Source organism: Melanerpes formicivorus, unplaced genomic scaffold (assembly GCF_026170545.1).
Source record: "Melanerpes formicivorus ecotype bairdi unplaced genomic scaffold, bMelFor1.0.p_v2 SCAF_17, whole genome shotgun sequence".
Taxonomy (NCBI): Eukaryota; Metazoa; Chordata; class Aves; order Piciformes; family Picidae; genus Melanerpes; species Melanerpes formicivorus.
In genome coordinates, this window is record NW_027142369.1 from 14,140,273 (window position 1) to 14,164,065 (window position 23,793).

A 23,793-nucleotide genomic window follows, 5' to 3' on the forward strand; every position below is an offset into this window, starting at 1 on the left:
AAAACACCATGCAAGCCCCACAGTTATTGTGGTTGCTGTAATTCCTGCCACATTCAGGTCTCACCTCTCTCTTCCTCACAGCCCTTTCACACATATTCTCCTTATCAGCACTGGTCCCCCTCTGATTTCTCACCTGAAGCAGCTCAAGGATATATAAATAACCCAGAAGAGGTGGGCTCCTTGAACCTGGCAGACATTAACAAAGCCCTGTGGGATGAGGTTCTCAGCAACTCACACCAGACTCCACTGTCTTGAAGGCACACCTTGAGTTGTGCCAGGAAAGGTGCCTGTGACAAAGTGGAGTTTAGCTGTTTTCAAGGAAAGGAACACTTCTGAATGCACACCATGCAGGACATGGAGCATTTCAGAAGCAGGGAAATGAGCATGTAGGGCACCAAGGCAATGCCTAACTCTTCCCTGCTGTCAAACAGTGCTACTTGCTGTAAAGATAAGCATATGAAATGCTTATTCTAATGATAGGGAGAACCTGTCTTCCTTCCAAGATCATGTCAATAAAGAATGAAAGGCAGCAAGTTTGTAGCTCTCATGCCTTCTCTCCTCTAGGTGTGGTTACCATTGAAAGAACTAAATTTAACTTAAGCTTGAGGAGGGGAGATTTAGACTGAGTATTAGAAAAATTCTTTACAGTAAGAGTGGTGAGACACTGGAATAGGTTGCCCAAGGAGGTCACATATGCCCCCTCCCTGGAGGGGACACCAGGTTGGACAAGGCCTTGAGCAACCTGGTTTAGTAGAAAGTGTCCCTGCCCATGACAGGGGAGTTGGAACTGTATGATCTTTAAGACCCCTTCCAACCCTAAACTAGTCTATGCATCTGTGAGGCCCTTCTCCCCTCAAAAAGAAAATCTCAGAAGGGAAAAATAGAATAAAACAAGGCAAATTCTGCTGCACCTTGTTAGCCCCATACATTAATGCTGGGGTGGAAACAGTATTACAAGTGTTTCCCTTGTTCAACTCTTCCTGAAAGGTTTCAGCTGTCTTGCCCAGATTGGGTAAGGACATCAGCTTCTGCTCAACTGGGAAAAAGTTAAGAATTGGCTCATTAGATTGGTTTGGCTTGATCCAAGAGGAAAAATAAAACCAGTAAATCCCTTACTTGCCAATGCTGCTCCAGCACTGGAGACAAACACACTCAGCTCACACATTACTCTACTTCCTAGAAAGCCAACACCTACTTTGGCTCTCCTTGTCCCCATATAATCTCCCTTGTGCCCTGAATGATAAACAGGGGGTTGTTGAGCTCCCCTAAGTGGGGTGACAGCTGCCACATCCTCAGATACGGGGTATGAGTAAAGATACCCTGCTAGGTTGCATGCTCGAGGCCGCATGATCCCTGTGCCCCATCTGAATTACTGAGTGTATAAAACTAGATTTGTTTTGCCATGCAGATCCTGAATTAATGAAAGCTCAGCTGAAAGGCTACTTTCTTAGGGCGAGGGGAAGGAGAAAGCTTCCAGAAGCCTTCCTATTATAGAAGCAATAGAGCTGCTTCCAAAAATAGTAGAGGAGCACTCCCACAGCTCCGGAGATGTGGTGCCCTCATTTCACAAGGCTGAGGTCTCACTGGATTGCTCCTGTACACGCAAAGAATGGTAGAAAGGGCTGCAAGATGCAGAACTGATGTAAGAGGGGAGTTTTAGGACAAACTTCAGAGACAGAAACCCAGACAGCCTACATGAAAGAGATTAGCTTGAATGCCAGTAGAGAGCCAACCTGCCCCAATTTAGCAAAACCCAGTTAAAACCAGCAAGAATCTCCTCTTTTTCAGAGCACAAAGTTAGTTCGCTAAAGATCCTGCTTGTTATTACAACACTGACGTGGCAGATTAAGATTGTCAACAATAATTTCATCACCCTGTTTGGCCTGTGGATGTTTGGGATCCTGGCTGGAGAGGTCCACTTGACTCATTTTGGCACATGCTTGGTAGGTTTGTTTTATTCTGCTGTGACAGCCAATAAATTGGCCATCACATGGCCTGCCTGACAGCACTTATTCACAAGTTCACCAGTAATAGTTTGCTGGTACTGCAGCAGCACAGCATAACAACCCACTCTAATTCTTGAAGTTTCTTTTGTCTGTTTAGTGGCGACTTTTACAACACAATGAATATAAGCCCATTTGCAATGCTCCTCTGATTACCAGCATACCTTTGAATCTATCTACTCCAACACAGAGCTGGCCATTTTATTAGCATCTACTGACAAGGTAAAAAGTCATCAGGAAACCAAAAATCTCATACTTGACAATAAATATGCAAGAAGTCCCCCTGCATCTTGACACAGTGCACTGTAAGAACCACCTCTGTACATCTCTGCGGCGTAAGTAAGACTTCTACTGTAGCTGAGCAAACCTACAGCTAACTTCTAAGTATCACAGAATGATTCAGATTAGAAAAGACCTCTAAGATCATTGAGTTCAACCCAGCACTGCTGGGTCACCACTAAACCACGATGCTCAGCACCACATCTACACAGCTTTGAAAATCCTCCAGGGATGGGGTATCCATCACTGCCATGGGCAGCTACCCATTGCAGGGCTTGACAATCTTTACAGGGAAGAAGGTTTTCCTAATATCCAAGCTAAACCTCCCCTGATGCAACTTGAGGCCATTTCCTCTTGTCCTATCACGTGTTCCTTGCAAGAAGTGACTTCAGCTGCTCCTCAAAAGACCTTTTGACAGCTTCACTGCCCTTCTTTGGGCACCCTTGTCAAGGGTTAGGGCTGTGCTGGCCACCAGACAAGTGGCCAGTAACCAAATACAGTGACTATATACATATAGTTCTTCTTCAGAATTTTGCTAACAACGAAAACCTCACAGCAGGAGACCCAATGTTAAAAACTACATTTATCAGCTCTGAAACTTACTTTATAGATATAGATAGATAGATTTTTAACTGGTTTACATGGCTTTAACTGCTTTGGACCAGCCTTTCAGATAACAGTTCTTTCACACCCCACATACCCTGACCTGGTCCTATATGGTTTAGCAGAATAAGGGCTAATTAATTTCTTTAAAATTTTGTGGCATCTCACCCATTCACCAAAAGGTTTTATTACAGGACAGAGAAATCCATATTACTGTGGATGCCTTCTCAACAAAACACGGGAGCAACCCAAAAGGTTAAAAAAAACCCCAAACAATCAAAACCAAACAACAACAAAAGACCCCCCACACACAGACAAAAACCACTCCACAACAACAACCACACAAGACTCAAATCAGAATGGCAGAATTTTGTCCACATGGACACATTCTGTCTATCTAGGGCAGAGTTAAGAGGTGACAATATTCACTAGGCATCTCTAAACCACCATTTTTTTCCTAAGGGTCTCCAAAACCAGCAAAATTGAACCACCAGAAGCCTTGCTTGGCAACACAAACAGATTAAATAGAAGAGTACCCAAAATAAAGCTTTAGAAGTAACTGTGCCACGAGTTGCAAGCATTTCTGCAATTCTAAATGCCCATTTTTTCCTATCATACTCCTAAATCCACCACATTTTCACATACCAGCATTTTCCGCATGATTCATACCTCATGATTTGTCATGAAACCTTGAATCCTTTCACATTTTTGTTTAAACTAGGACACAGCTGATGCCCTGACTTCATGCTTTCACAGAAAACTATCTTTCATCTTGCAAGGATAATGTAAAATGCTGAACCCTGAAATGTCAATTTTTTTCATGTCAGCAGTTTACAGAAAAATTCTGCTCTGCAAAGTTGGGAAAACAGTTATACTAAATATACCCAACCCCACGACAGACTTCACATAAGAGGAAGCTCAAATTATTACTTGCAAAGCAAAGTGCATCATTACATCTGCTGAGGACAGAAAACTTCCCTCACAACAGATTCATTAGGAGCATCTAAAAAACAACCCACCCACAAACAAACAAGACACACCATCACCCACACACTCTCAACAACCTTTGGATTCACTGGACTTTCCAAGAGTATCTTATAAAACAAACCAAAAAAGATTCTGAGGAACAGGTTACAATCAAAATCAGTAATTAGTGTTAGGATCTAACATGGCTTCTGCAGGAGGACATCATGGCTGCACCAGGCTGTTTCCACCATGACCTGCAACAAGACAGAGATGAGCCCACCACCTAAGCAACTGGCACTGCTGATGCTTATGTGGAAACATTTACAGGTGGGAAAAAGCGCCTAGAGAAAGAACAAAAAAAATCAGGGTAAGAGAAGGAAAAGGAGGAGGTGCTCCATGGCAGGACAGGTAACCCCCTGCAGCAAAACAGAAGAGAAAAGATGCTAGTTTAATGCTTATCTTGTGTTCTCACTACTCAAATCTCTTTTAGCTAGTGAGGAATTATGTTTTTGTTTTGTCCATGACAGCCATCAGTAATCTCCCTGACTTTATAGCTCTCTAAGACTATCCCCCCCTACACCATGCTCCTAAAGGGGAGTGAGCAAGCAGCTCGGTGGGCGTTTGGCCACTAGCCAAGGCTAACTCACCACATCCTCAAAATCTAAAGAAATTAAAGTTATTCTGACTCGGTCATTAAGTGCTGGTGCTATTTAACTGACATCACACACAGGCATCATACATTTCCAATTAGACCGCACATCAAACACTGCCAAACTTCACTCTCCATTAGAAGATTAATCTGCCATGGTGCTGAAGCTATTTTCTCACTAAAGGCAGGGTGAGGCCCCATCAATTCCATCCAGCAGTACGTTTTTTGCCTACTGTCATGCATCGTGGTAGTGTCACTCCAACAGCTCCAGGCCTGCAGCATGAAGTCATACACATGCACAGCAAGGAAAAGAGGACAGCAGGGTGTCAAAGCCAGCAAAATAAAAGATGTAATCCAAACCAGTGACAGAAGGAATAATACAGCAATGCAGATGAGACTCAGAACAGCACAATCAAAGCAGATCCTCTAGTTATCCATCATACAAACTGAGGCACTTGCAGCCATCACATAGCAGAGCTCATCCAAGCAGCTCAGCAGGAACAGACACAGGAAGGAACCAGCAGACTGGAGCCGGGGCCACACAAATGAAGGTGAAGGCTCTGAGCTACAGCATCTGGATACAGAGGGTGTTTCTCACCACTAAACTGCTTTGCAGCTTGCAGACCATAGAACCTTTGCTCAAAGAGAACCAAAAGGATTTTAAACACTCAAAAGCACAGCAGTGTGACCAGTGACACATTATGGCTAAACTGCTTCAGGTGAAGACAGAAGGCAGGCTAAAGATAAATAAATAAATAAACAACAATCTTTCCCAGCCAAAGATCAGCTTAGGGCTTCAGCAGGTAAATGCAGTAGAGACCAGCATTAAATGGAGAATCTTTTTTGCATGATTGTTTTAAAAGGTTGTTTACAATATGAGCTAATTCTGAAATCTACCAATTCCATGCATCTTTAATCTTTTCTGTTGTTGTTGCTGGCCACATTTCAATAATTTTTTTCCCCCATTAAGAATTCAGAGTTACTTGAAGTAAAAAGTAGCTTTGTGTTATCAGTGCTTTGTAGTTGATACACCAAACGACTAACACAATTAAATTTTCAAGAATTCCAAGCATAGCACAAATTCTGCTCCAATTCACTCTTTAAAGAAAAGAAGGCCCCAAAATAGCATCAAAATTTCACAAAAGGAAAGCTTCTGCACACGCAAGTGCCTTGTTAGCTGTGAGAGCTTTTGCTGCAAAACTTGCCCTTTTCATGTTTATCTTCAAAATTCAGTAGCACACACCTACAAGAGGACATCAGAAACAATTCTGGTGCAATTCTTTCCAGGTTAGCAACTATTTTAGAAGTACAAACCTCTCTAAAAATTCACCTAAAGATACCAGATTCGGGTTTGCTTCACAAGACTTTCAGACTTACTAATGCAAAACCAGCTTTATAAGCAAGACAAAAAAGGAAAAATATATGTATTGCTATTTAACTAAATATTCTCCACTGCTCTCCCCAGCACCATCAATGTTTTCATTTCAGGGTTTCCTTCTCACGGACAAAATGAGTCTGAATCACCAAATCACCAAGAAACGAAGCAGAAAGTAAGTTACCGGCAACTGTGTTTTAAAAGGATGGTGTAAGCGAAGCAGATTTGGAGCTGGGGATCATTACTTTACTGTGAAAATACTCAGCACATTTTTAGACTCCCCAGTGGAGCAGCTGGTGTGAGCAAACCATACAGCAGAATTACTAAATCAAACACACCAGCTCCAGAGCTCCTACTCACCACACTGGCTTTCATCAACAAATTGCTACCAAATCCCTCTCCCAAGAAAAGAGATGAAGTCTGCTGCCCTCAAAACTAAATTACCAAAGTAATCACCAAGCCTCATCAGCTTGATCTCTCACCATTTAACATCTCTTACTAATTCTCCATGAGCTTGCAGGAAACCATTTCAAACAGCTCCCTCAAGAAACCAAGCTTGAAGTCTTAGTTTTTTCCATTCTGAGCTATCCCTGCACTATTTCATAGCTCTGATAATTGTACCACTGACTAACCTCCAACTGGGAATAGCTGTTTTTATCATCACTATTGAAAACAGTCCCTCACACTGTTAGGAATCTGGAAACTCATTGTAGCTGCATCCCACCCTTCAGCCTCCCAAAACACTACAGAGCAATGAAACTATGTGCTGAAACCAGAGGATCCCTGTGCTGAACAACTTCTGTAATTTCTGGGTAATTACAACTGCTTCCTAAGCAACAGCAGCCATGGAGGTTTGATCATTGATTTTAGAGGGGCAAGTGTCACAAGATTATAGAATGTCAAAGTGAACTAACAGACTTCCATACAAGACTGCAAAAGTTAGATTATTATTAAGTGCAGGGCTCCCCAGTTCAAGAGTGACAGGAATATAGTGGACAATGTCCAGTGAAGGCTATGAGGATGATTAAGGCACTGGAACATCTACCTGATGATGAAAGGCTGAGACACCTGCAGCTGTTTAGCATGAGGAGAGAGGGAACCTGATCAATGTTTACAGATATCTGAAAGGTGGGTGTCAAGAAGATAGTGCCAGTCTCTTTCAGTGGTGCTCTGTGATAGAAGGGGCAACAGGTACAAACTAGAACACAGGAAGTTCCACCTCAACATAAGGAAAAAACTTTACTGTGACAGGGCACTGGAACAGGCTGCCCAGAGGTTGTGGGGTCTTCCTTCTCTGGAGACCTTCAAGACCCATCTGGATGCATTCCTGTGTGACCTGCCCTGCATGATCTTTCTTTGGCACAGGGGTTGGACTTGATCTCCAGAGGTCCTTTCCAACCTCTACTGTTCTATGATCTTATGTTAAGGAGCTTCACACATTCAGCTGGTTTTGTCTTTTTTGTGTTTTCTTAAAAAGCAAAAGATATTCATCTGCAGTTCTCCTTTCCTCAAACCACATCATCTTGGTTTTCACACCTTAGCCAGGAGCATGCCTGATAGCTCTCAAAGAAGTACCAAGATGAACCAAAAAAAATAAAAGCAGCAAGTGGATTTAAAACAGCTTTTAATTATCTGAAGGTACAGTTGCCAAGCAGACAGCAAAGAGGTTGTGCAGCACATACAGACAGGGAAAATTCCCTGGGGTTTATTTCGCAGTCAATTACAGTGGATTAACCTATTAGTAAGAACAAAATTTTTTTTTTGGATGCAAGTTTCAACAACTTGAAAAAATCGTTGCCACCAGTACTTTGATACACAGGATCAGCAATCTGCTTTATCCCACACTTCCAGTCATCGCAGTCCATTAATACAGCCTACAAGCAGCCTCTCCCTCGTTAATGCATCTTCTGTTATTTCCTTTCCAAGGAATGGCATCTCTTGGCTTCCTGCTTTGAGTATCATTTTATACATCCATTAAGACTTTTTTTAACTGCTGTTAAAAGAGAAGCATCAAACACCTCCAAACTCCTCCACGCGCACCTTTGCGCAAACTCCTGGGTGCTTGTCTTACTCAGTTCTGCCTCTGCAAGATGTCAGCATACAAGGTATCTGTCAAACAGAAAAGGGTCAGGGCAGTGAAGAGCAGCTTTCCAGGATCCCTGTGCTAAATACTGGGTGTGCCTACTTTTGTTTGGTATCAAGTTCCTTTTGCTGGCTCCACCACAAGAGCAAACTACACGGATAGTTAAAGTTTTTCCCCACCTCCAAAAACATCTGTTCTTTTTCTGTGTTCTCCAGACTTCCTTCCCCTTTACAGTATCACAAAGCCTCTCTTTTTAGCAAGGCTGCCTTCTTGATAGTCCATCACCATTATCTCCTTGTTCACTGCAAAGCACTGAATCACTGAATCTTGCAGAGCTTCCAGTCTTTTCAGCTCAAGGCCAGGCACTGAATTCAAGCATCCTGATTTAGAGAGAGGGCTGTTAAACTCCTTCACTGCCTCTTTTTTTAAGGCTCTACAGCTTCCTGTCCTGGGAGGCAACCAAACTGCTATAAGAAATGTCAGTTGCTGTTAAATATCCTCAATTCCTGTGACACTGAACACTTAAAACAACTACATTAGCTTCTGAATCTTGTGCTGTAACAGCCTTTATTCCACAAAGTGCAGAGATAAGCAGAAATTACTTTAGCACGAAGGAGCTTTAAGTTGGTTAATCGCTGAATCCCACAGCATTTCAAGTTAACATTCAGGCTTGGCATGACCAACCATCCACTCCAACACACAACACAATGTCACCCCTCAAAACCCTACTGTTCAACCTAAAGGCACTTTCTTATTTTTTTAATTTTAAGGGTGTATCAGCTGCTAACTGAAAGAGGGAATGCTTCACTTAGCACACACTTGCTAAACTTGCTCACAGCATGCAAATAAAATACCGCATTGTGCAGAAGTCATTCAGCCTCCCCATCCGTAGGTATGAGCAATGGAACCATGTCCAGAAAAGAGAAACTTGGAACAACAGGCAAATATTTCAGCCCCTTATTCCCGATGTTCACATATGCACTAAAGCCCATATCCCTGTCATGCTGAGGGGTGACAGTGTTGAGAATCTGCTGTATGCAATGGCTGGGAAAATGACCATTATCTGTCTTGCCCCTGTACTGCACCTTTTATTTGTAGTTATTACTGCAAACTGCTTTTTTTTTCCAGACAATGGTTGTGTTATTATAGGTACCTTCATGCCGTGCCAAAGCACATACACACAGCAATTCTGAACAATCAGCCTTGTTTTCATGGGAGCAAAGGTTGCAGCCAAATGAAATGGGTGGAGATCACATTAAACAATCTTGGAATCTGCTAATAGGATATAGGAAAATGTGACCATAATGCAGATGCAGAGCTCCCCTTTCACCTTCCAATGTTATGGATAAAATAAAAGCTTTGGAAAACCAATTAAACTGTTTGAACAACATTAACCAAGTTAAAGTGTTCTCAGTCTGCTTACAAGACCACTGAGAAGTTTTTAAAGCAGCAAAGTGCTCTTTCCAAGCTCTGAAACTAGAGCAAGTTTTCCCAACCCAGAACACCACCTGTTTTAAAGATACAGGATACCTGCAACACATCTGCTTATCCAGGGTAAAGAGAAGCTCAGCAAGATGACTTAAAGACATGCCTTAAAGACATGATCGGCCCCTCCTATCTCTACAAGAGGAATTTTCATACCGAGGCACCTTGCTCGGTCAGCTGTAACCTGCATTCCCCTTGTTTGCTTTTGAGATGTGCATTAGTCAGCTTTCTCCTTCACAAATCTGATCGTGCCTCTGCATGATCATACACTGAAGTCATGTCCTTGAGTCTGTGACATCAGTCTGTTGCCATGGTAATGTACAGGGCAGTCCAAAATTCAGTATTATGGCATCACTGCAGGATCAGACAGCAGAACAAGCCAACGCCTGAGAGCTGAGTAATGCCGCACAAACAGCTAGGACATTTCAATCTAAATGCTAAAGTGTAACCGCACTTGATGTTCTCCATAAATATAGCTAGAAGCCTCTCAACAAGAAAGACTATCCAGAAGGTCATAAAGTTGAAGGCAAACAGGAAAGGCATCAAGCACCACCAAAAAGAATGGCAACGTGTTTCCAAAGATGGCCACCAAGCATGAAGAAAGCCTAGTTCAGCTCCCTGAATAGAAACCACCATCTGTTCCTAAGGCAACACACACCAGACCTGCCTAAAGAAATCATTCACAGAGAAACAGGGATGGCCTCCTGGCACCCTAGATCAAGTGCTGGGTTGCACACAGGTTTTCTGGAAATTAGAGACCAAAATGTCACAGCACTCTGTCGCCCTTTTGGAGGGGATGGCATTACATAAAACATGGTTCCTCAATTTTGAGCTTTGAAGCAAAGGTCAGTACATCATTAACCCAACCTGTAACAAAGCCATGTAGTTAAAAAAGGGTGGTACCTTCAAAGAGTTGTTATTCCATGTAGGGTTAGGCATTACAGTTCTGTAGGCTCCTTGTACACTCACGAGAATAGCATTTCTGAAGAGTAAAAGGGAAGGAAAAAGGAAATTAGTGACATGTCAATGGTGTAACAACTACTAACCAACTCTCAAAACCCAAAAGATCTGCTTTGCCCAGCACAAAGGGAACAACAATCAATGTGTTGCTGACATGCAGACACCAGCAATTTGAGCAGGTCGTCAGTACCCACTGATCACATACACCTTGAAAGGGCCCAGTAACTATAGCTGAAGGTCACAAGGTCCTTTTGGGTGGCTGGGCAGAAGCTGCATTTGGCATCATGGAAGCTCACACTGCAGGGACAGCACAGAGGAGAGACCACAGAGCTCTAAGAAACCATGCTGGACCCCTTTCTTTACCTGTTCCTCCATTCTCATCAAGTACACAAATTCAGGGGTCTGGGTGTGGATTCCCAGTCACTGCTCCAACACCCCAATTCCTAAAGACCCATTAGTGCCACTGCTTTTGCATATTCAGCTTCTGTGTAACCTCAGCCACTCCCAGTACACCTGACTAGTTTCAGTTCACCTCCTTGCACTTTCTCTTACAAATCCACGCGTCTCCTGTAACTCACTCAACGCTTCCTCTGCAGGGCTGACCTTCACGCTTCCTATAACCTCAGACGCACCCACAATTTCTTAACAGTGCCATTAACAGTCTGCAGGCAGAAGGAACATTTCACCTTCTCTACACAGATGTGTAACTCTCATCCTCTCCAAACCCCTCCACCCAGGTCCTTGGCTGTAATTACCCTGTTCCTCCTTATCTAATACCAAACACAAGACTGGGGGCTGGGAACCATTTAATGTGTGTCTCTGAAACGTCCCACACCCCAGTCGTGGTGTATAAATAAATTCCACAACCTGTTTGAGCCTGAGCTTGATTCGGACCTGAATGATTCCAGTTTCCAAACGACTGGTGCATACACCTTCACTTTGCTCCCCACTCCCTTTAGCAATACCAGTTTACACAACCAGCCACCACAGGCAGCTAAGTGCTAAACATCACGATAGCTAATGGCTCCTATGGACTGCAAGTGCAAAGAAAATAGCGTCCTAAGAATGTTACAGAACTGTTGGAGCAAGTTCAGAGCAGGGCCACAATCATGATCCAAGGACTGGAGCACTTCTGCTATGAGGATAGGCTGAGGAAGCTGCGATTGTTTAGCCTAGAGAAGACTCCAGAAGGACCTTATAGCTACCTGCCTGAAGGGAACCTATGGGAAGGCTGGAGAGGGATCATAAGGGTATCTACCAACAGGACAAGGAGGAATGGTTTTAAGCTGAGGGACGTAGGTTTAGACTAGATGTCAGAAGTTCTTCAGAACAAAGGTAGTGAGGAGACTCTGGAATGAGTTGCCCAAAGAGGTTGTGAATGCCCCCTCCCTGAAGATGTTCAAAGCCAGTTGAGAGAGATCCCTGCCCTTGGCAGGGAGATTGCAGTAGATGACCTTTTAAGGTCCCTTCCAACCTAAGCCATTCTACAATTCAAAACCCCCTGCTTTTAAATACAAACTGCAAATTGTAAAGGTAAGAAAAGAGATAGGCAAGAGGCACTCTGTTCTCAATATAAAGATGCCTATAAGACAAGACCACACACAAAAGTCTCCTCACAGCCACCAAAGCATCTAGACTTTGTTGCAAACCCAGCCCTTCAACACCCAGCAGGTTCCCCAGTTGCTAACATCAGAGGCAGAGACTGTGGAGGCAACATGAAGCCAAACAGGTTTCAAAGAAAAATAAAGCCAGCAGCCTTCATCTCCATGGAGCTTCTGCAACACAACATAAGCTGAATAAGTTACAGTACCGAGGCCTTTCTATTAACTACCTAGTAAATTCAGATTAAAGTCAGACAGCTTTCTCCCCTCCTTCACATAAAGATCAGATGCTATCCATCCCTGAGGAAGCAATCCAGCTCCTGCAATAAGGGAAACTTGGTCAAAGTTACATGACACAACACAATCAACAGGACTGTGGCCCTTCAGGTGGTCATTAAACATTTTACCCAGGAAAGTCTCCAGTACTAGATAATTTGCCTCTAATTCATTTTCTGTATCATAACTAAGTAGTGGTTATGGAAACACATGAGCAGCCCCAGCATGCCCATCCTAGCTCACAAACACACAAATGCAAAAACCTGTGGACACTCATCACCCACTATCCCAGGCATGTGTGTTGATTCAAGCATCCACATGTTGCTTTAGAGGGGTGATCAAACCCCCAAGCCAAACACAAGAAAGAGAGGAAGTACTGAGGCACACTTCAACCATCAAGAGGTAAAACAAAGGCCAGAGAAGAGCCAAGGCTGGGTGGCTGCTATGGAAGCCTGGTTAACAAACTTCAAGAGAAGTAGAGCATGGAGAAGGCAACACACCACCCCAAACGGTCACAAGAGCCTTGGCAACATGGACAGATTCATGGGCAATTCCAAGAACAGTAAGTGCAGTGCTAGGAAGGCAAACAGACCATTTTGAGATGTAGGAACAGGGTTTCTTATTGGAAAAAAGAAAGCAGAATCCCAGAGGCCACAGAGCACTGTGGGTCTGATAGACCAGTAGAGACACCATTTTATCAGTCAGCAGTCCACCTCAGCACAAAAGATGCCAAGCTCTTGCTATAAACAATGGTGTTCACTCTCATTGCAAGCATACACAAAGAGGAGCTTCACCCACTCACAAGAATTTGCTTTGCAGACCCTTCCTCACTACTCAGCTGAACCTCCTGACCATAAGCAAGTCCCCTTCCACCTGTATTACAGTCAGAGCACACTGGCCAGAGGAGAAACTTAATCATACCCCATCCTGCAGCTTCTTTTCCCCACAAAAGCAAGGCTAGCAACATCCTTTAAAAAGGCAGCTGGGCCCCCACATTACCACCCAAGACTCATGTGGCCTACAACCTTCTTGGAGGAACTGTGGCAACAAACACACTGGGTCAACCTCCCCAGCAGGATGGGGGCAGGCAGCCCTGCTGCCATGTAATACTGTAGGCTTTAACCTAGTTTTTATTTAGGCAATACCCAATTCAGCCTGCCAGCCTCCTGTCCCTGCAGTATCAATGGCTAAAAATGGAGGCAGGAGTCTGATGAGCTACAGATTTTCAGAAGAAAAAAAAGTCTTCTCTCCTACAGTCACTAAAAATGGATGCAGCAGTCTGATCAGCTCTGATTTTTTTTTTTTGGGGGGAGAGGGGTGGGAAGTCTTTTCTCCTGTATGAATAAATAATTATCTCCCTAAAAGAAGGTGATGCAGTTCATCTGATTAAAAGAATTCTTACTGTTCGTATCAAAGCATGGATCCACTCCAGTGCATGATGCACAGGCTCATTTTCAAAACACATTTGAGTCTTTCCCTCTGAAAGCCACCTTAGAAATGCAAGATCCCACTACGGGGGCCTCATATTCTAATCCTTTGAAATTTACCATCACTTCACCTTAAATTATTTCAAGAACTTAATGCTGCAGTTGGATCCATATGGAGTCACTCCACATGATCAACCCACTGGCTTAGTTACAACCAACACAGCCAAGCCCAAACTTACAAAACTTATCAACACTAAAAAGCCCCATGTTGCATTTTCTCTTCCCAAGACATTTTACCTGTCAACAACTATCTGTCTCAGGTTACCATCTTCCCATCACCCTGACTTGAGTTACTGGCTTACAGCAAAAAGCAATGAGAACCAAAAGCAGTCTGCCTGAAGTCCACACTGAGCCTGCAAGAACAGATCCCCTTTGGGGCAGCAACAGTTGAGTCCCATTTAACAAAAACAAACTACTTTTCCATTCGAGTCAAAAAAGCAGAGACAAAGAACTGTATGCAGCTCAGACTGCACAGTCAGCTGTCTTATTAGGAATAGATCAGCTTTAACAGTTCTATGGCAGTCCAGAAAAAGCTAGCCTGATGAGTTTATGCTTTGTCCAGTACTACACACTATGCAAAATACAGGCATTTGTCTGTGGTGCTTTCAGGGCCCTCAGCCAGTACATCAAAATCACCACTTTTCAGAAGCATCTAATCCAAGAAGGCATTTTATCAGGACTGAACCTGATGCACGAATGCACTTTTAGCCTCTTCCAATGGAAGACAAAAATGCTTTTGGAAGCTCTGCCCCATAATTGTTTTGCATCATATGGGTTGCATATAATGCCATTTCTACACTGGGGAACCAAAACTACAAAGTTCTGCTAAAACCTCATCAATGTAACCACTCTCACCACAGATTTGATAGCAGAGGTGTGCTCAGGCTGTTTCACTTGAGAATTCAAAGCCTAATGCAGACAGAAACTCATTAACATTTATTGCTAGGGAAAGGAAATACAAACTAAACTTCCACCGGTTTATATCTAAACCCTCTGAGGCATCTCATGTCAAAGCTAAACAGATCTTCACCTGGAAAAGCACTTGGAAAACATTCAACTGAAGCTGCCAGGTAAGAGAATGCAGTATTTTAGGTACACGCACCAGGGACGTAGCTCTAGCACGCACCAAGCCTAGAGAAGCCTCATGCCAGCTGCAAACAAAACATGACAACTTTGTCCTGGCTAACATTCACATAACGAAATTACAGTTTCTCCCCAGGGAAAAAGGAAAAGGCACTTAAGTTTTGTTTAGATTCAAATGCTGCAAGCCACACCACTTATTTGCTATCAGAGCAGATTGCAGGGCTGCTACAATGATTATTCAGTAATGAAGTAACTGGAATTGGAAGGTATACAATTAGTCCCATCTCCTCCTCCTCCAAAAGGGGAAAAAAAACCCAGCACAGACGTTATCAGCTCTACTTCTAGCTCTGCTACCCTCATCGCTTAAAATACCTACAAGCAAAGTAGGGCTGCTGCTTACAAGCTGCTAACAAGCCTGGCTGAGCCCTGATGGACAGCAAAGGTGATATTCTCAGCATCTCCCCAGAAGAAAGCTACTGGTCTACTTATTGGCATGCTTTCTCAGGTACCCACACAAGCATATATTAAGCTTCACATGGCTGTGTTTAGCTATGTCAGTAAAAGCACACCACTTTTCAGGAGAAAAGCACTGCTGTTCCTACTAGCTTTAAATTAAAGTATCTCTCACTAATCCTCCTGGGCATGACCACTGAGAAGTGAATATATTAAAGTCAGGACACAGGTATCTCTTGCTGGCACTCTTGTCTAGCTGTACTGACTCCAGCCTGAAAACACTGGCTCATTTTACCAGAGCCATTTGCAGTCTCCCTCAGAGACTTGTGCTTTATGCTTGTGAAGTGGTGTACACAGCTCCTGCCATAGCTGCAACTTACATATGGGGGATGCAGAAAGGCCCCAAACACCCCAAAGCCAAATAGCAACTCACAGTAAATCCCAGCTTCCAAAATTCAACAAAATACATGCTGACATTTATTCCTGCTCAAGAGCTCACCCATCTTCCCCTCCACACCAGAGATACCAGTTGGTCTAAAGACAAACTTTCTTCTAGCAGCTTCTGCACACACCCCAGTGAAGTTTCTCTATCAGTGATCTGATCTCTATGCTTCTTCAAATGGAATACAGCCTGGCAGACTCCTGGCTCCTTAACTGCCACCTGTTGAAAAACACCATTCTTTGCTGGAATGTGGTGACCTAAGTAACACAAGAGAAGGCTGAAGGACAGGGAACCTTACAACCACCTTACAAGCCCCAACCTTACAACTAATATTAATGCAACTAGAAAACATCGGTGGACTTGCTCTATATAGTTTCAGTATGGATGCAACAACTGTACACTCAGATTAAGTTCCTGGACTTTTGTCCAAGAAAAGTTCTTCCCAACCTCTTAAAAACATTTTACCACAGACATTCTTGCAGGACACTTCAGTGCCTTCACTTCCTTGGATTCAGTCAGGCCAGGGATGAAGCTGTGTTACCATCACACAATCACAGAATGCATTGAGTTGGAAGGGACTCCCAAAGGCCGTCTTGTCCAACACCTCTGCAGTGAGCAGGGACATCTCCACCTAGATCAGGCTCATATACAACCCTTTCCTGGCTACATTTGCTGATCCCAAAGAGAAAAGAGATCAAAAAGACCACCTATCTTTTAAGGTAAGAAAAGTATGCACAATGCTGCAGAGACATTTGCTGCGAAGCTATGTAAACTACCACTCTTTATCCTACAATTCACCCCGAAGCCTACAGCTGACACATCAGGGGACATCATTTTAACAATCCTGTAATGTGCTAGGGCCTAACAAAGCAATCATTAGCAGAACTGGTTTAGTCCACTGTTGGTGATATCCTATGCACCATCTGTGGAGAGAGTGTGGCTCAAACTGCCCTGAGCTCCTGTTTGCAGCACAGGCTGCAAAGCTGCATAAGAGAATTCCAAGCACCTTGTATCAAAACCACGTCTCTAACTGCTTCTGCTGCGAGACCAATTCAGAGCAAGTTATTATATCTTTTAAAATGAATACATCTGCAGTCCTACTGCATCTATAAAAATCCATATGCATTCTAAGAGAAACACTGGGATTTTTTTCCTCAGCACCATGGAAGACAGTCTCATTGCTACCAGTAATCCTCCCACAGCCTGAGTTTCAGAAGCAGTAGCAGATTTACTTAAGATTTCAGATGCAGAACAAGAATTCTTTGCATCACTTCATGCGTTTAAGAAGATAAAGTTACCTCATTAAAAAAAAAAAAAGTAGTGTATCATCCTTGTTCAGAAAGCAAATGAAATGTCAAATAAATCCACTTCCAGAAAACAGACTTCCCTAAAGGGTGGTGTTTGGGTTTTGTGTTTTGTGTTTTTTTTTCAGGGTTCCCTTATAAAGTTCCTGACATTTGTCACAAATCACCATGCCTTGCATGTTCTGACTGTTCAGCAGTGGATTGCCCAGGGCACAAACATCCTGCGCAGGAACAGCCCTCCTGTGCCCAAGACAGGGACATGTGCTGGCAGTCAGGAAGGCAAATGAAAAAGAAAAGTGCAGTCAGCACCATACCTAAGCGAGAGCAGCTTAACAGCAGGAGAATAAGGGGCAGTTTTGCCTAATGCTTACAGGGAGCTTCTCTCAACCTCAACAGTCAGGGCCACAGTCATAAAGCCTCTCATGATGGAAGGGCTTTCTGTACTTTGCAATAAAGACATAGGTGAGGCAAAGTTCAGAACAAAGACTTCAGTGATGAGCTATATAAATCAGAAGGGAACTGAGTTGTCTCTGCAAGCACGTGAGCTGGTGAACAAACTCCAACACTAGCTTCCATCGCTGAACACACAGCAAGTCCTGTTTGAACCCAGTGTCCAAACTCTTCTTTAAAATATAGCCTCCAGTAGGCCACACTGCAGACAGCCAAACCACAGGCACAAGCCATCATTTAGTCTTTGAAGTTTAGACACAACAGAAAAATTTTTTCACCTACCTAGATGAGGAAGACCAGCTGCTGCCTTTGATGATACAAGAAATTTTGCTCTCGAACTGCCCAAGGACTTCAAATTGCTTGCTGGGCTGCAGAGTGGCAACACCCAAGCCTACACATACACACAAATCTAATTATGCCTGGTCTAGACTGGGGGAAAGTGATGTTAGCATGCAAAGAAAATAATAGCATGTACAAATAATTCTCTAGAGTGACTTACGAACAAGATTTTATGCTTGGCTTTCTGCCAATTCAAGAGGAATTAAAGAGCCTAGCAATATAACTCTGTTCATCCCAAGGAAGAAACTGCATTCTTAAGTGATCAGCACAGTCAGAGGGAGGAAGAAAGAGGGAGAAAGACATGGGATTGCAGTTGCACACTACAAAATAGAAGTTTCTGGTGGTACTGAGACATAATGCACAAACAGCAGTTCAGATTCTAAAATTCAATTCAGTCTATTGCATCCAAAAGAAAAACAGCCTGAAAGTAACAGCATTGCAAAAAAGCAAACAGTGGTTTTGAATATAAAATTCCAAACATTTTAATGTTTTACAGATTATACACCAACAAAATCAGTAAAAGGAGGTGATCACAAGAACAAAGGCAAGCCAAGTTGAAGTGGCACTGCTAGACACCTTGAGAAGCTGGAGATGTGTCTAAAGCCAGCCTTTCAGAAAGACAGAACATTTAGCAGCTATCTGCAATGATGATTCTGTATCCAAACTCTTTCGAGCTTAAGAATTTGCAACATGAAACCAGCTTTTAGCAGAATTAGGACCAGACTTGACATGCCCCAGTTTCCCCAAAGTTACTTTTGAAAACATCTAGACTTTAAGTGCTCCTAGAGCACTTAAGAATGAACAAAACCTAATTCATAGTTTTACTGTTTTAGCATCCACTTTGCAAGAATTTCATTTTTCAACTTTTCCTAATGGAATGACAGAAGGAGTTTTGCATTAGACTGCAGACTGCAAGTTACTGAAAATGGCAGCAAGCTGCTGGTCTATGAAGAAAGTCACTGCAAAGAGGGGAAAAAAATAAAAAGGTTACTGAAGCTTACTAAAAATCAAAGCCTGTAAAACACCAAAAAAACCACCCACAAAATGAGCTAGGAGTTGCTAGGGATGTATAAAGTTAATAAAATTCTAAGTTAAATGGCTGCCACTTAGATTTGCCAAAAAATTATGCAAATTTCCAAAGTTCATACATAGTAATTAGCACAGCAAAAAGCAGGTCCCAAAAAAGCGATGAAGTTAGCCTCGCTCTTATTTTTCCAGCAGATGGAATTAGCTGCGTGTGAAGCTTTTTTGTTGTTGTTGGTTTTTTGCAATTGGAGATTAAACATGTTATCCTGAATATCAATCCTGCAAGTACAACAGATTGGATACATGCATACACAGCATCAGGAATACACAAACCCCAAGCTGAATCCTTCCCCATTATCCTAAAGAGGGCACTTAGAGAGGTTGGGGGAGGGCCTGTATATTTAAAACTTCATTTTTCCAAACTGATTATCTGACAACAACTGAACTGAAACAAGTTGTTATTAGCTTTAATAGTCTGGACAGGTTTTTACAAAGAAAAATGCCTGCCTTGACTAAAAATACGTCCTCTTGATGTGCTAATGGATCACAAAAAGCTATCCCAACAACATACATTATTTCTCCATATCCATCATTTATAGTATGCTATATACTTTAATGCACAAATCTACCTTTTCCATTCCTGATTTGCCACTTCATGTTTTAAAAGATGCAGCCTTCTCCTAAGCCCTGCAGTCCTCAAGCTACCTGCAGCAATGCACCAAGTGATAGCTGAACCTTGCCTGTGCCCTTGACCAAAATACTCCACCTGTGTTCCACATTCTGAATTTAGTTCCTCTCAAGCACTCAAGCCAAGAGCTGCCCCAGTACAGCAAGTTCCTCTCAAAGACTTTCAAAGACCCAGCAACTTCTCTCAGTTGTTTGCCTGCTTTAACCTTAGTAGACAGTTGGACTCAATGATCTTAGAGGTCTTTTCCAAACAAAACAATTCTATGAAGCAGTTCTATGATTGATGTCTATATCATGTTCACAGAAGCATGATGCATAAAGATGGATGCCAATGCATGTATCCAGTTGAGGAGGCACCCACCTAGGAGCATCTTGACCTCCTACCATAAGCACCAGCAGATGAGTCCTGAGAAAGTCCAGGGAGGTCAACCAAAGCCAGAGTTACAGTACTGATGACGAAGAGAAGTGATAGACTGCTTCTTGTGCAGCTTCCAAACAGGAAAGTGGTTAAAGAAGTGAGAACAAGCCACAAGTCTTGCTGCATGAACACTGCTGTGTCACTGAGCAACCTGATGTAGTTGAAGATGTGCCTGCTCACTGCACTGAGGTTGGACAAGAAAACCTTTGAAGGTTCCTTCCAACCTGACACATTCTATGATTCTATGGTAACTCCAAGTAGCCCAGAAAAGGTTTCCAGAACCTGTGTGTGTGCCATATGAATACTGCTTTGTAGCTGCAAGTAGGCCAAAAGAGGTTTCCATGCATGTGCTACAAAAAGAACCCAAACTTGCATAATTAAAGGAACGCAGGGAGAGGAAAGTTTAAGTCTGATTTAAAAGTCAAGTAAGCCACACACTGGTTTGAATACTATAAACCAAAACTGCACAAATCAAAAGTAGACGTACTGAAAGCAGTAAAAATCCTGCCCGAAACAAGACTTCCCATACAAAAATATGTCTTTGTCCAAACAAAATACTGAGTTTAAGTAAGAAAGCCCCCACTCCCCTTTCTCAACTAGGGAGTCTCACTTATCTCAAAGCAATCAAAAGAAAACACTTCAATTTTTAAAGTGAGAAAAGCTGCAGAAATTAGAGCCCTGTCTGGCACGCACAAGAAATATTTGAGAAATCAAAAGGAGATTCTCCAAGTCAAGGGAAGAATGAAAACAGTTCTGAATAATTTGCTTTGCATAGCCTAGTTCCTGCCAAAACAGTTCTGTAAATCCCATGGTAATTCAGATAATTTCCATTCTTCGGGCAAAAAAAAAAGCTAGATTGAACATTAGCAACATTAATTGTGTGATATGACCTGAATGATGCAAGAACAAGTAGTTAAGTGAACCACAACATCTGCTGAATTTTTAATCGCTAGTTGTTTTGCTGCGAGGCAGAAGAACACTGGATATTGGCTTCCAAGCACTGTGCAGAATGGCACATTAGGACAACAAGATTTTAACTGGCAGAAATTCAGCCTCTGTTCTACCTAAATGCCATTACTTTGCTGTGAGCTGCAGACACAGCAGCTACTAAAGCAAGGTATGTTTTTAATCACATGGGGAAAAAAACCCAAAGCACTATTTTCTGCACCCAAAGATACCAACCTGCCATTTCCAAATAATGTCTTTCTTGCAAAGCTGACATGTTCTTAACAGCCATTTGTGCATCCTTCTGTAATGTACTTTTACTCCCAAAACAGCATTAAGTAGTCATGTGGCTGCCCAGCAGCAACTCACCACGAAAGAGGTAGTTGAACCTCTGATGTGTAGGAAGGTGATCTGTGTAAACACTGCTATTACCTCTGCAATGTAACATGTTTAGGCATACCTGAGCTATATTTAATCCATCTGACTCTGATACCCATCAATGACGCTACAGACACCCAGATTTTGCTACAAGCTGGCTGTCCATGTCAGTACCACTTACAAGAGTTGCACAAGTCCACCCTATACCCATACCAAAGCCACTCCTGCTGTGGTTTCTCTGCATTTGATATCCCAAATAGCTAGATTAAAGCCAACCACCATGAGTACACTGGTAAATACATCTCCAGTTACACTTCAATCATCAGACTGCAACAGCAGGATTAGCAAGTGATACAGCAGATATTCCCCTTCCACAACAAGGCAAAAAAAGAAAAGTTATTTGGGGAATAAACACAAATCCCACAACTACAACTTCCAAATACAAATCCCACAACTATAGCCAGTATCTACACTATGGACAATTGTCCCAATATGTATTTCAGGGGAAGGAGCATGACATTAAAAAAAAAACCCACAAGTCTGTCACACTGACTTTAGTAGATTCTAACTTTAATAAGCTAATACAATCCAACTACCTTAGAAGACAAAAGCAGTAAAATACGGTACAAGTGAGAGCAGCCACATATACCAAAGTGTCATTTCTGTGCCTTCCTTATTAGTGAGGATACAAAGCTGGGAAGTTATCTGTAACCAACAACTTTTACTAAACTAAGATCCCCTTCAAAAGCTTAAATCTATGTGACAGGAATTTAATAAAACATCCAATGACCAAATAATCCTAAAGAGCAAAAAGAAAAAAAGAGGCAAGGACACAAGAGATGCCTGTTTCCAAAGCTACATAGGACTAGTCCTATGTTTTCTCTACAGACTCAAAATACTACCTAGAAGAAAAGCTGCCATCTTCTCTGAATCCAGTATCAAATCTGCAATGGGAATACCAAAACGTGCTATATTTGCTGCTAACAAAGCAACCAGTGATGGCAGCAAAAAGTGACAGTAACATATTACGGTGTACGTACTGACACCTGGAACTCCAGGGACAGTTAGTACCTAGGTAGCATTGTGCACCTACTACGACACAGTACTTAATTTCACAGCACTAGAAATCGACCTTGGCACCTCTGCACCCCAAAGCCACAGCCCTCCCTGACACAAGAACTACAGCCCAGACTCTACGAACACACGGTTTCAAGTGCTAGCTGCCATTAAAAGCATCACCAATACCATGGTAGACATCCACAGCACACTACAAGACAAGTTTCCAATCTGAAAGGACACATAAAGACGTTTTATACACCTATAAAAAAAATTGGTTGCAACTTATTGCTTCTCAAGTCACTTATACTCCTTCACAATCCTTATCAAAGTGGAAAAAAGATTTTAGAGAGCATTTAGTGTGAGAGAAATGTGTACAGCTTCCTCCTCAACCTCTGCTCATCCTCCAATTAAGTGTGAAAGAGAAAACTTAGTCATACAGAGCCTGCAAGATAAGATGCTGGTATTAAATCAAATCCCACAACTTTTCACACCTATTCAAATAGAACTTTGTTGTTAGGAGAGATTTTGATGAGCACGATGCAATTAACAGACACTGCCTTTATTAGCAGGCTGCTCGTGATGAAGCCCAGGCTCTTTGACATTCCATTTCTTCCCCTCAGAGGCTCTGTGCTACACCAAGTATATGGTTTTCAGCATGTAAGGGGAGAATTGGGCATGTTACCTTCCAAACTAGTCAATAAGGCTCTTTCACTCAATCCTGGGGAAGGCGGGTGCCTGCTGGAAAGCAACACAAGACGCTCCCTCCCCCCTCGCCCCAGGACCCAAACCCGCTGCGTTCAAAACACTCCCATCCCCTGCAGCAAGGGATTAGCCATTTATGAAAAAGGAATCAAAACACTGTAAAAGGCTTCCAGTCAAGATTGCTAGGGAAAAGAAAAAAAAAAAAAGAAAGAAAAAACACAACCAAAATGCAAGGTAGTGCAATCAGAGTCACACTAGAAATCATTCTGGCCATTGAAGCACAAGTAGCTCAAACAGAAGCAGGATGTCACTTGTCCAGACCATGCTGATCAAACGGCTCAGAAGAACAGAGCCAGATTAATTTTTTCAGTTGGTCATTTTGCTGCCTCCACGTTAAGCAGTAACAACCCTACAGGCATTCATAGGTTTAGACTTTGGACTTCCAAAACAGCTACCTACCTCCACGCTTATTTTTTTTGGCTCTTCTCAAGGGGTGACAGACAATTATAATGGCCAATTATGTAAAACCTTTCATCCGAGAAAACACGAAGCACTACGCAAACACTCATTAAGACTCGCGACTGGAGTCTGAGCTGGGTGCTTCGCTGCTTCAAAGACAGCCTTGGATTTCTCCAGCTCCCAAAACTGTATACCAAGAGCTATGGCATAGCCAAGACAGCATGCAGTGCAGCAGGGTGAACCACTTGAGTATTTACACAGCTTCGCAGGCAGGTTTTACA

The 23,793-nt window shown here is 42.7% G+C and overlaps 1 protein-coding gene across 5 annotated transcripts in view; it reads right to left on the reverse strand.

Moving 5' to 3' along the window:
* FBXO34 (F-box protein 34) overlaps positions 1–23,793 on the reverse strand; it is a 50,067-nt gene that overhangs the window by 18,890 nt on the left and 7,384 nt on the right. For 4 of the 5 annotated variants that reach the window (XM_068149037.1, XM_068149036.1, XM_068149035.1 and 1 more), the window contains exon 2: positions 10,347–10,425. The exons of the other annotated variant lie outside the window; for it this stretch is intronic. The gene's annotated coding sequence lies outside the window, so the exon portion shown is untranslated. The remainder of the gene's footprint in view (positions 1–10,346; positions 10,426–23,793) is intronic. 5 annotated transcript variants of the gene reach the window in all.